Raw genomic sequence first — 14,220 nt, 5'->3', positions numbered from 1 at the left:
GGTAGGCAGAAAAAGTGCTACAAGGGCATGTTTAAAGTCTCTATTAAAAACCCTGGCATTGACCCAGATTCCTGGGAGAGCCTAGCACAAGATTGCTCATTCTGAAAAAACTGTATCAGCATAGATGCTACATCCTATGATCGGAGCAGGATTGCAGAGGCACGGAAGCTGTGCACATTGGCGTAGCTAAGGAGCTATGGGCCCCAGTGCAAGTTTTACATTGGGCACCCCCCCCCCCCCCCCCCCCCAAAGCACTCTATACATAACAATTGACATGGCTCACCAAAACCTGCCAAGGACAACCACAGTGACAGAGGTGCAAGAAGGGGATGGGGAACAGTGTGGTAATGATTACTACTATATAAAGCATCTATAGAAGTGATTATTACCGGCATGGTTGCTCATCACGAGTCGACCTTGTGATCACGGCATAGCCGGGATTCATAAGCATTTTTTCATTATCCGACATCGTGATCCGAATTCGTGATTGCCTCTCAATCATGAATTCAGTTCCGAATGCACTCTTGATCGTGGTCCAAATTTGGGTCGTGATCACGGATTTAGCCGTGATCAAAGGCCGTGATTAAACCGCCAAAACCCACTGACTTTAACGGTTAATAGCAAAGCCCCCTTAAATGCCAGAAACGCCAAATTTGCAGGTTATGTTAGGAAGAAAAGTGGGAGCAAGAGGACAATTTTTTTTTCATAAAGACCTTTTACTTTTTGAGAAAATCAATTTTAAAAATTTCAAAAGGAAAAATATATATTTTTAAATGCGGTAAATGACAGTTTGTTAATAAAACAAAGGTTAATAGCAAAGCCCCCTTACATGGCAGAAACACCAAATTTGCAGGATAGGTTAAAAAGATAGTGGGAAAAAATATTTTTTCCTATTTTCAACAATTTTGTTGTTGTTCTTCATTTTTTTTTAAATGACGTGGGGCCCCCCTACCCAGCATATTTAACCTCTTGTCTCCCCATGTCTGGTCTGTTGAAATAAAAGATTCAGATCAATTTTGCATTTTAAAGGGAATCTGAACTGAAAATAAACTGATGAGATAATTATTTGTACATGCAGTACAGCTAAGAAATAGAACATCAATAGCAAAGTTATGAGTCTCATATTGTTTCTAATATTGAAAGAGATAAAAAAAAACGTCAGTTGTTATCTATGCAAAAGAGCTTCTCTGAGCTCTCTGATACAACTTGAGTTGGCTACAGTGCTGTTTTTTGAAGCACTTATGTCAACCTGTCTCCTACTGTTTCTTGTTTGTTTAAGGTTTTACTGCAGGGGAGTTCAACGGGTCATTATTTCTGCTCTGTTTCATAGTTTAAAATAAAAAGTGTAGTTTGTAAACTGCAAATATTATAGAATGATGCAATGTTTTGCAATGATGCAAAAAAAAAGCTATATAACTGAAAATAAAAACATGAGACTCTTTTCTTTGCAACTAATGTTTTATTAATTATCTGTACCGCGGTGGCGGGGGTTCGCTTCAGTGTAAAAAAAAAAAAAAGAAAGAGCTGAAACTCTGAAATACAACAGTTCTATTGAAAGGTGAGGGTTTTTTTTTGTGATAGGCATTTTTTTTCTAGGACTTAATCGTAAATAACAGCAGGAAAGTTTACAATCAGTAGAAACCAATATGTCAACTAAAACAGTGTATTAAGTTAATTAAGGCAGTGAGCTTTACCAGAGGCTATATTCATCATTTCAGTTTCTGTCTGGCTTTTACAAATAACTAGACTTTTGTGGCATACTATCCATCTTGACCATTTTAGACATCTTAAAAGCCTTATCGAGTTTTGGAATAAAAGTATGCAGGAGGTGGAAGCAAGCAGCATCTTTTTCCAGTTTAAGAGTCTACGTGATTGTTTTCTTACTACAAAAAAATGGTTGAATTTACATTTCCTGACTCTCAGCTACAAAACAGAATGTCAAGCAATCCATTTGCTCTTTACTAAAACTTGTCACAATGTCCAATTGCTTGATTTATGGACAGTTCTCTTGTCACCCCCTCTGCCTGATTTCTTTCATTTCCTGCTGGAGTGCCAAGGCAGGTCATGACATGCACACTAGGTCAGAATAATAATGCTCCTTAAATCACATTGTCTGACAGTAACTTATTTGTCTCATTTAAATAATTAACATGAGACGCAGAAACTGCAGGATGTAACCCCAGCACATTAAAAAGTACTCAGAAATATTGATTTGAATACTAAGCAAAGCACAAATATTTACTCTACCCATAAAGTTACTTTATTACATAAGCAATGCTTATTTTACTAACAAAATGAGAGATTATCATATGAGTGTATATTCTTTCCATTTCTAATGCAAATAAATGTGTTTTACTACACGTAAACAAATGTATCAGTTTATTAGATCCATGTCTAACTGATTTTATAACGAGAGCCTTAAAGAGAAACTCCGCTTCCATTTAAAATTTGCTGCAAACATATGTGAGTGCTCTGCAAGATGTTATTCTTGTTATATAAGAGAATTTTTCCATTTCAGCTTGCACCTAGGCAGCTATGAATTCCCAAAATAGGCTGAAGCTGAAATGGCTTTGCAACCCCGGAATCTGTATTATTTTTGTGAAGTACCAACTTCCCATAAACTTTCCATGTTGATGCTTGAGCCACACAGAGCAGGAGCTCATTAATCATTTTTCACACCTGATGTAATCGGCTGAGAGGTAGCAAACTTGGACACTCCCATATCACAGTCTCTTTTAGCAACTGTGTTTCATAATTGTGATCAGCATGCATGTTTTTCACAAGCTTTTAAGCAAGCTTAAATGGGTTCTGTGGAGTCGTCTAATTAACAAAAACAGACACTTACCTGGGGCTTCTATCAGCCCCCTGTAGCTGTAATGTCCCCCGCCATCCTCCTCCGATCACTCATTCCCCGCCGCCGGTCCCGCTCTGGCTGCGGCTCCACGGCTATGGCCACGTGCGCGTGCGCTCCCGCTCGTGACTCAGCGAGCTTACTGCGCAGGCGCAGTACAAGAAAACCTCGTACTGCACCTGCGCAGTAAGCTCCAAGAGACTTTTGGATGATTCCTACAAAAAAAAAACCCTATCGAAAGTATTAATTGGACAGGATGGAAGATCTAGGGTGATTGGGGTAATGGCAAGGGTGGCGGTAGGTAGATAGACAGCTGATAGTGTTGCACTGCATCGAACAATGCAACGCTGCAGTAAGAGCTTGTTCACACTACAATAACTTTTCTAAGTATTTTGTGATTTTAAAAGCTCTTGCTAATGTTATCCTATGTGTGTGCTCTCTCTGGAGCAATGTGATTTTGTAAAAATCCCCCATAGCATTGCATTAGCAATAGCTTTTCAAAATCACTAGTGCTTAATAAGCTCTTGTAGTGTGATCGAGTCCCAAGATCTATTTTCAATAGATGCTGGAATTTATAGACAATTAATGTGGCAATAAATTGTTTCCTTTCTGATTTCATTCCTTTCAGAGAGGAATAAATAATTTTGCCACATCAAATGACAATCTATAAGTACAAGGCCAGCTGGAGAGCCCATTCACACTTAGAAACGCAAAACGCCAGCGATTTTTGCCTGCGTTTTGCGGGAGTGATTTTTCCAGGATTTCACGTTGAAAAATCACTGGACAGTGCAGCGATTTTTCCGCGACCGTGTTTAGCGCTTCTATAGCACTGAAACGTGATCGCCGGGAAATCACCTGAAAATGGTGCAGGCTAAGCGTTTGCATTCCGCAATTTTGGGCGATTTGCGTCGATTAGCGCAAATCGCCCAAGTAAGAATGGGTCCATAGACTTTTATTACACTAGCGCTTTCAAAAGCGCTAGCATTTGAGCATTTTGCCGAAATTGCTGGCAAAACGCTCAAGTGTGAATGGGCCCTAAGGCTTATGCAAATAAATATCTTTTTTTTTCTTTAGGGTTTTCCATAATGGTGCAGAAGTCTAACAGAATAAAGTGCTCTGGTGTGCACCATCCCATTGAAATACTACTCTATGGGCTTAATTCTAGTGTTGGGCGAACATCTAGATGTTCGGGTTCGGGCCGAACAGGCCGAACATGGCCGCGATGTTCGGGTGTTCGACCCGAACTCCGAACATAATGGAAGTCAATGGGGACCCAAACTTTTGTGCTTTGTAAAGCCTCCTTACATGCTACATACCCCAAATTTACAGGGTATGTGCACCTTGGGAGTGGGTACAAGAAAAAAAAATGTAGCAAAAAGAGCTTATAGTTTTTGAGAAAATCGATTTTAAAGTTTCAAAGGGAAAACTGTCTTTTAAATGCGGGAAATGTCTGTTTTCTTTGCACAGGTAACATGCTTTTTGTCGGCATGCAGTCATAAATGTAATACATATAAGAGGTTCCAGGAAAAGGGACCGGTAACGCTAACCCAGCAGCAGCACACGTGATGGAACAGGAGGAGGGTGGCGCAGGAGGAGAAGGCCACGCTTTGAGACACAACAACCCAGGCCTTGCATGAGGACAAGAAGCGTGCGGATAGCAATTTGCATTTTGTCGCCATGCAGTCATAAATGTTATACAGATGAGAGGTTCAATAAACAGGGACCGGAAACGCTAACCCATCACAGATGTTCATTGTTCATGTTACTTGGTTGGGGTCCGGGAGTGTTGCGTAGTCGTTTCCAATCCAGGATTGATTCATTTTAATTTGAGTCAGACGGTCTGCATTTTCTGTGGAGAGGCGGATACGCCGCCGATCTGTGACGATGCCTCCGGCAGCACTGAAACAGCGTTCCGACATAACGCTGGCTGCCGGGCAAGCCAGCACCTCTATTGCGTACATTGCCAGTTTGTGCCAGGTGTCTAGCTTCGATACCCAATAGTTGAAGGGTGCAGATGGATTGTTCAACACAGCTACGCCATCTGACATGTAGTCCTTGACCATCTTCTCCAGGCGATCGGTGTTGGAGGTGGATCTGCACGCTTGCTGTTCTGTGTGCTGCTGCATGGGTGTCAGAAAATTTTCCCACTCCAAGGACACTGCCGATACCATTCCCTTTTGGGCACTAGCTGCGGCTTGTGTTGTTTGCTGCCCTCCTGGTCGTCCTGGGTTTGCGGAAGTCAGTCTGTCGGCGTACAACTGGCTAGAGGAGGGGGAGGATGTCAATCTCCTCTCTAAAGTCTCCACAAGGGCCTGCTGGTATTCTTCCATTTTGACCTGTCTGGCTCTTTCTTCAAGCAGTTTTGGAACATTGTGTTTGTACCGTGGATCCAGAAGGGTATAAACCCAGTAATTGGTGTTGTCCAGAATGCGCACAATGCGTGGGTCGCGTTCAATGCAGTCCTAGGCCGAAGAGGTCATAGCCTAGGGTCACAAAACCTGTTTATTTGGGCAATTTCAATGGTGGCGAGTCTGACGTACATAAATCTCAGCAATGGCCGTTAGCAACGTCTGAATCTCACGAAATGTCTCATGCAGGTAGAAGACATATTGTTAGACTTGGGCTCCAAAGATGGGTTCCCTACATCTCTGCAAACCAGAGTTACAGGGCTCCAAATTTGGTAGAATCCCCCATAGGCTTTCATTGGGCCTCCTATTTACAGTTCCAAAATCTCACATCTTTTCAAAGGGCAATTACTCAGCAGTGGCAAATTTTCTAACATTGTAGGGACCCTTAGGGGGAACATGACTGGTGAGTTTCGGGCCCCTAGGCCAAAGAGGTCATAGCCTAGGGTCACAAAAACCTGTTTATTTGGGCTATTTCAATGGTAGTGATGGTGACGTACATAAATCGCAGCAATGGCCGTTAGCAAAGTCTGAATCTCACGAAATGTCTCATGCAGGTAGAAGACATATTGTTAGACTTGGATTCCAAAGATGGGGTCCCTACATCTCTGCAAACCAGAGTTACAGGGGTCCAAAATTGGTAAAATCCCCCATAGGCTTTCATTGCCTCCCTATTTCACTTTCCAAAATCTCACATCTTTTCAAAGGGCAATGGCTCAGCAGTACCAAATTTTCTAGCATTGTAGGGACCCTTAGGGGGAACATGACTGGTGAGTTTCGGGCCCCTAGGCCGAAGAGGTCATAGCCTAGGGTCACAAAAACCTGTTTATTTGGGCTATTTCAATGGTAGTGATGGTGACGTACATAAATCGCAGCAATGGCCGTTAGCAAAGTCTGAATCTCACGAAATGTCTCATGCAGGTAGAAGACATATTGTTAGACTTGGATTCCAAAGATGGGGTCCCTACATCTCTGCAAACCAGAGTTACAGGGGTCCAAAATTGGTAAAATCCCCCATAGGCTTTCATTGGGCCTCCTATTTACCGTTCCAAAATCTCACACCATTTCAAAGGGCAATGGCTCAGCAGTGGCAAAACTCACCAGTCATGATCCCCCTAAGGGTCCCTACAATGCTAGAAAATTTGGTACTGCTGAGCCATTGCCCTTTGAAAAGATGTGAGATTTTGGAAAGTGAAATAGGGTGGCAATGAAATCCTATGGGGGATTTTACCAATTTTGGACCCCTGTAACTCTGGTTTGCAGAGATGTAGGGACCCCATCTTTGGAATCCAAGTCTAACAATATGTCTTCTACCTGCATGAGACATTTCGTGAGATTCAGACTTTGCTAACGGCCATTGCTGCGATTTATGTACGTCACCATCACTACCATTGAAATAGCCCAAATAAACAGGTTTTTGTGACACTAGGCTATGACCTCTTTGGCCTAGGGGCCCGAAACTCACCAGTCATGTTCCCCCTAAGGGTCCCTACAATGCTAGAAAATTTGCCACTGCTGAGTAATTGCCCTTTGAAAAGATGTGAGATTTTGGAACTGTAAATAGGAGGCCCAATGAAAGCCTATGGGGGATTTTACCAAATTTGGAGCCCTGTAACTCTGGTTTGCAGAGATGTAGGGAACCCATCTTTGGAGCCCAAGTCTAACAATATGTCTTCTACCTGCATGAGACATTTCGTGAGATTCAGACGTTGCTAACGGCCATTGCTGAGATTTATGTACGTCAGACTCGCCACCATTGAAATTGGCCGAATAAACAGATTTTGTGACCCTAGGCTATGACCTCTTCGGCCTAGGACTGCATTGAACGCGACCCACGCATTGTGCGCATTCTGGACAACACCAATTACTGGGTTTATACCCTTCTGAAATCCACGGTACAAACACAATGTTCCAAAACTGCTTGAAGAAAGAGCCAGACAGGTCAAAATGGAAGAATACCAGCAGGCCCTTGTGGAGACTTTAGAGTGGAGATTGACATCCTCCCCCTCCTCTAGCCAGTTGTACGCCGACAGACTGACTTCCGCAAACCCAGGACGACCAGGAGGGCAGCAAACAACACAAGCCGCAGCTAGTGCCCAAAAGGGAATGGTATCGGCAGTGTCCTTGGAGTGGGAAAATTTTCTGACACCCATGCAGCAGCACACAGAACAGCAAGCGTGCAGATCCACCTCCAACACCGATCGCCTGGAGAAGATGGTCAAGGACTACATGTCAGATGGCGTAGCTGTGTTGAACAATCCATCTGCACCCTTCAACTATTGGGTATCGAAGCTAGACACCTGGCACAAACTGGCAATGTACGCAATAGAGGTGCTGGCTTGCCCGGCAGCCAGCGTTATGTCGGAACGCTGTTTCAGTGCTGCCGGAGGCATCGTCACAGATCGGCGGCGTATCCGCCTCTCCACAGAAAATGCAGACCGTCTGACTCAAATTAAAATGAATCAATCCTGGATTGGAAACGACTACGCAACACTCCCGGACCCCAACCAAGTAACATGAACAATGAACATCTGTGATGGGTTAGCGTTTCCGGTCCCTGTTTATTGAACCTCTCATCTGTATAACATTTATGACTGCATGGCGACAAAATGCAAATTGCTATCCGCACGCTTCTTGTCCTCATGCAAGGCCTGGGTTGTTGTGTCTCAAAGCGTGGCCTTCTCCTCCTGCGCCACCCTCCTCCTGTTCCATCACGTGTGCTGCTGCTGGGTTAGCGTTACCGGTCCCTTTTCCTGGAACCTCTTATATGTATTACATTTATGACTGCATGCCGACAAAAAGCATGTTACCTGTGCAAAGAAAACAGACATTTCCCGCATTTAAAAGACAGTTTTCCCTTTGAAACTTTAAAATCGATTTTCTCAAAAACTATAAGCTCTTTTTGCTAAATTTTTTTTCCTCTTGTACCCACTCCCAAGGTGCACATACCCTGTAAATTTGGGGTATGTAGCATATAAGGAGGCTTTACAAAGCACGAAAGTTCGGGTCCCCATTGACTTCCATTATGTTCGGAGTTCGGCCATGTTCGGCCCGAACCCGAACATCTAGATGTTCGCCCAACACTACACGTGACCCGTTCGGCCAATTACAGCGCTAGCCGAACGTTCGGGTAACGTTCGGCCATGCGCTCTTAGTACGGCCATATGGCCGAACAGTTTGGCCGAACACCATCAGGTGTTCGGCCGAACCCGAACATCACCCGAACAGGGTGATGTTCTGCAGAACCCGAACAGTGGCGAACACTGTTCGCCCAACACTACTTAATTCCCTAAGACAAATAGCATGCCTTATCAAAGTTAACACACCTTATCAAAGTTAACACGCCTTATCAGAGTAGCATAGCGAGCGCTACAAACCCGCAGGGGCTCAGGGCAGGATGAATGGAGTTTGCTATGCTACTCTGATAAGACATGTTAACTTTGATAAGGCGTGCTGACTTTGATAAGGCATGCTATTTGTCTTAGTGAATCAAGCCCATGGAGCAGTATTTCAATGGGATGGTGCACACCAGAGCAATTTGTTTTTTCCCCAAACGCAAACTCGGCTCCTACAGCATTTTTGCAGATTTCTGAGGAGATTCTGCCTCAATGTTAAGTATAGGAAAGTGGAAAAGCACTAGATCAGAGCAATTTTCCAAGCTACAGCTACAGAAGCTGTTCAGTTACAGCTCCATTGTAACAAAAAATAAAATATGCTAAACCAAAATGCTCCAAAAATGTGTAGAAAATCGCTCTGTACCTGTATAGAATCGGGCTGAAAAAAACGCTTCAAAAAATGCTAGCGTTTGCGGATACACTAGCGGTTTTTGGCAGCGCACTGGCCTATACATATACACAAGGTGAATTTACTCACTAGGAGGGATCAAACCAGGTAGCACTAAGGCTATGTTCACATTTTAAATCGCCAGCGCTATCACAAGTGCTGAACGATTTATTGAGAGTTTTTAAAGCGCTTTTCCCTGCGCTTTACACTTAGAAAAGCACTTTTCTAAGCACTTTTGCAGAGGGATTGAGATTTTCACTTCCTGATGTCAGTCAGAAAAAAAATACATACATTTTACTTATTCTTAAAAGTGCTCCGGAAATCGCTATACAAAGAGCTTTCCCAAGCACTTTGCGATTACCCTATACCTTCCATTGAGCCAAAGCGCTCAGAAAATGGTACATGTAGCACGTTTGCGATTTTACTAAACTTATAATGCTCACATGTAAACGCTCTCATAGGAAATCATTGCACAAGCGCTTTTAGGGCGATTTCAAAAATTGTCAGCGCTTAAAAAAACCTGCTAATGCTTATAGTGGAAATGAGCCCTACTAGCTGGTGCACATCTAAAAGCACTAGCTGAATTGCAAACGCTAAGCATTTTTGGAAGCAATTTTTCAAAGTGATTTCAGGCATGTGCCTAGCAATTTTCTAGGTATGCCTGGTGATTTATTTATTTTTTGAATGTTTGTGTAGCAATTTTTATTTTATTTTGTGTACAGTTTGAGCTGTAAGTGAACAGCTTTAAAAAAAAAAAAAAAAAAAGCTTGGAAAATCGCTCTGTTCTAGCGTTTTTACAGCGATTTTCCACTTTTCCTATACTTAACATTGAGGCTGAATTGCCTCAGAAATGCTGCAGGATCCACGTTTGCATTTGTGAAAAAATCGCATCGCTCTGGTGTGATCCTTCCCATATAAATACATTAGGCAAGCCCTTTTTTTAAAAGCGCTCAGGGGCATTCTTGCCTAAGATGAAACTGCTTAAAGAATACCACAACTGACATGTGGCATAATGAGATAGACATGGGTATGTACAGTGCCTAGCACACAAATACCTATGCTGTGTTCCTTTTTTTCTTTCTCTGCCTGAAAGAGGTAAATATCAGGTATGTAAGTGGCTGACTCAGTCCTGACTCAGACAGGAAGTGACTACAGTGTGACCTTCACTGATAAGAAATTCCAACTATAATACACTTTCCTAGAAGAAAATGGCTTCTGAGAGCAAGAAAGAGATAAAAAAGTGAGAAATTCTTATCAGTGAGGGTCACACTGTAGTCACTTCCTGTCTGAGTCAGGACTGAGTCAGCCACTTACATACCTGATATTTACCTCTTTCAGGCAGAGAAAGAAAAAAAGGAACACAGCATAGTTATTTGTGTGCTAGGCACTGTACATACCCATGTCTATCTCATTATGCCACATGTCAGTTGTGGTATCCTTTAACAGGCAGTGGTTAATGTAAACCATCCAGGATAGAGAGAGCGAACTGAGCAGGTGTAAAAGAGATGCACAACAGGAATCAGAATTTTAACTAGAATGGCAGGATTAATAATTGCATGAACAAAAGCTCACAGGAACATATATATATATATATATATATATATATATATATATATATATATATATATATATATATATTTTTTTTTTTTTTTTTTTATTCTTACTTGGCTCCCAGCTGTGACTTGGGAATGGTCAGTTACTGCAACTGTGCTTTCCAAGATTATATTTAGGTTATATGAAAATATGCTGCTGTGGAGCCATCCATGAATGGAAGAAATGTGTATTAGGGATAAAGCAGCACATTCTGAACTATTTTATAGTGGTCATACATATATCAGTAAATTAGTTTTGCAAATGCTCAGCAACTAGAACCCACCAGTTTATAAAGCACAACCAATAATGGATAGGCCTCATCACAATGTTTTGTGTCAGAATTGGTATTACATCATGGTCTGCAATAAATAAATAAAGAAAGAAAGAAAGAAAAGAAAAGAAAAAAGAAAATAGAGACTAAAGACAGACTTAAAAGGAAAAAGATGTGCAAAATGCAAAGGAAAACAGAGAAACAAAAAGGAAAGGAAACAAGAAGAACAAACTCCTGCCAGAATACTTAATGCTGAAAGTTTGTTGCACAAAAATCCTGAAGCTTTTGCCACCTAAATTGCGTTTTAGGCAAATTTGAGAGAGCAGAGTGTGAGTCCGAAATATCTAACCCCAATAGAGTGGAGATTCTTTTTTTCCATGTGACCAGATTCAGAATCACACCTGTCTTCCAACTCTCAACAATCAATTTCTTAGTAGTGAACATGACAAAAAGAAGTAGATCAGTGGTTAGATTTGATGTTATTTTGTTAGTGGCGATTGAGGGTAGTCTTGTTTAGAAAGTGCAATTTTATTTTGTCAGAGTCTCTGAATTCCAGGACAGAATCACCAGATGTGAGCATAATCTAGGTTCTGCATCGACAGCAGTACGAGGGGGTAGAACATCCCGATTTATCATTATTAGCTTACGGCACCAGATACCAGCGCATAATTACTTCGGATTGTAGTAATTGTAATGAATTTTTTTTAGGGACCATATATATTTTTAATAAAATGTAGCCATGTCTGTTCATCGAAGGTGGCTTGAAGGTCCTGCTCTTACCGTACTCTTATTTCCATCTGGTGGACTGCCTGGAATATTTATCAGTAGCTTGTACTACTACTACATTAGTTGTAAGTGAGACATTGCTTTTGGGGGTTTGATTTTGGCTAGAAGCCATTGTCAAAACATGCATAGATTACTTGTAAAATGACCTTCATGTTTTACTTCACAAGATCTATAACTGAAATGACTTGAAGGAACTGGAAACCAGGGGACTGAGAGCAGGCTCAGACAACTGGAAATTATATAGAAAGTCCCAAGCTCTTGTATCAGGGTCAAGACTTGTTTTGAAAAAACAGGATTTATCGAAGCCTGGGACGAAATTGTTTTCCAAGATTGTTTGCGAGGACTAGAAGTGGAGAGTGTCCTGGAAGTAGCATAATAAAGCTTTTAAAACTTTTTAGGTTGGATTTTATCAGAGGGTGGGTGCAGTCAATCAATCCTTCTAACACTTAAATATTCCATAAGAGTACACCCCTACTTCAGAGGTTTTCTAGTCCTTTTTGATCTGACATTTTCTGAACCAGGACTGAGGGACAGTGATTGGTAGATTTCGAATTACAAAGAGTAGTTTGGGCAGAACCATCATTTTAATTTTAATTCTCCCCAGTATATTAAAGTAGCCCCTATCCCAATTTTCAATAATATTTTTACACTTTTCAATAAGAGACCCAAAAATTATTTTAAATACTCTTCTGTATTTGGGACATAATTTAATTCCTAAATAACCTGTACAATCCTCTCTCCATTCATTAAGGGACAGCGGCTTTAATAATTCTGGGGGTGAGGCGGTGAACAGCCCAGGTCCAGAATGGTAGTCTTCCCAGCATTGATCTTACCATTTGAGCATCAAATAAACTTATCTAAAGCCTTTGCTGCTTTAGGGAATAATATAGCTGGATCAATTAAGCTCAATAAGAGGTTATCGGCATAGGCCAATATCTTGATTTCATTGCGAGGAGTCTTCGAACCTTGCATCTTATGGTCATCTTGTATACCCTGTATGAGATGTTCTTTAACCACATTTAAGAAAGTGTGAGGTGACAGGGGGCATCCTTGCATTACACCGTGAAATATATAGAATCTAGGAAAGCGTTCTCCATTAACCTTAACAGATGAATTTTGATTTACATAAAGTTTGATACACTACCAACTTTTCTAATTGGCCAATCATTGGAGTGGACCAATCACAGGTTGCAGAATTTTTCAGTGGAAATTCAGAAATACTAGTAGTATTGGACCAATTAAATAATATGGTAGTGTACTATGGAAATCAGAATACCCTGAACATTTTAGACCAGCTCCAAGACTCAGATACTACTGAGTTTTGCTACGTCTTGTGAATGGTCTAAAATTTCAGCAGTATTCAAATTTCCGTAGAAAAATGTAGCCTGTGATTGGTCCAATGCTTTTGAGCTCTGTGATTGGGCTAAAATGTCCCAGTTGCAGTAATTGATTATTTCCATGGAATACTGATTTATGAGACTGATTCCCGCTTTCTGCTTCGGAAAGCCCATTTCTTGTCAGACACTCTGAAAAAAGTAATGGGAGAGATGCCAGTTGGCTAACACGCTGACATCACGCTTGATGCTAGACCACACTGTGTCCCATGCCAGCATAAGTCAGAGGAGGAGGGCAGGCTTAGACAGACGTTGCTTCCAGCCAATCACAGCTCTTAAACGGTCATGGATGGCTCTGTTCTTAAAGCGGACGGAGTCGTCCGGTCTGCAAGAAGTTAACAAAGTTGTTTTGGAAGGGACAGATGGAAAATTTGTTACCTTCCCTTTTGATAGGTACCCCCCTCCAATGTTGAAAGCCATGTGATTCAGAGGTTGTTTAGAGGTGAGCCTTAGGCTTACTTCCTCAGATTGCCTGCCCACACAATCTGCATGGTGGTTTAAGAAGCAAGAAGGATTGGAGGAAGATATCTCAGACTCGATTTTTTACGATAAAATAATTTACAAAAAAAACTTATACAAATTTTCAAGATTTCTTTTCACTCCCTCCCCCCTCTTCCCCCCAAACAAACCTTTGGCACCCACCTGGCAGTAATAGCTCTAGCCATAACCTTGAGCATAAGCTATGTAGCAACGGCTAAGATTGACAATCACCTGGTGGATTCCCAAAGTGACATCATGGATCATACATACTCTTACATACAGGCACACTAGAAGCCATTTTAAATAGTAAATCTGTGATTGGGAATTTTTACCCAATGGTGAGTTATCATGCGCAATGTAGCATTATTACATTCCCAAAATGTGTATGATTAAAATCTAAATTGTAATAATTGATATATTAAATGTAGGCTGTTAATGTGTACCAATGGGGAAGATTACTAGATTTTTACATGAACTGATATCTATAACGATAATTAGTACATTCAGATAATAGAATGATAGTCCAGAAGGATTAATTCTTTCATGTCTTCTCCTTGAAAGGTTCAATTAGATATTTTGTTTGCCTTAAGCCATATTCAGAAAATTAGGGCTTTTGTAATTATCTCTGACTTTTGTCTGTTTGCAAACACTTGCAGA

The sequence above is a fragment of the Hyperolius riggenbachi genome, chromosome 5 (genome assembly GCF_040937935.1).
Source record: "Hyperolius riggenbachi isolate aHypRig1 chromosome 5, aHypRig1.pri, whole genome shotgun sequence".
NCBI lineage: Eukaryota > Metazoa > Chordata > Amphibia > Anura > Hyperoliidae > Hyperolius > Hyperolius riggenbachi.
This window is presented reverse-complemented; position numbering follows the sequence as displayed.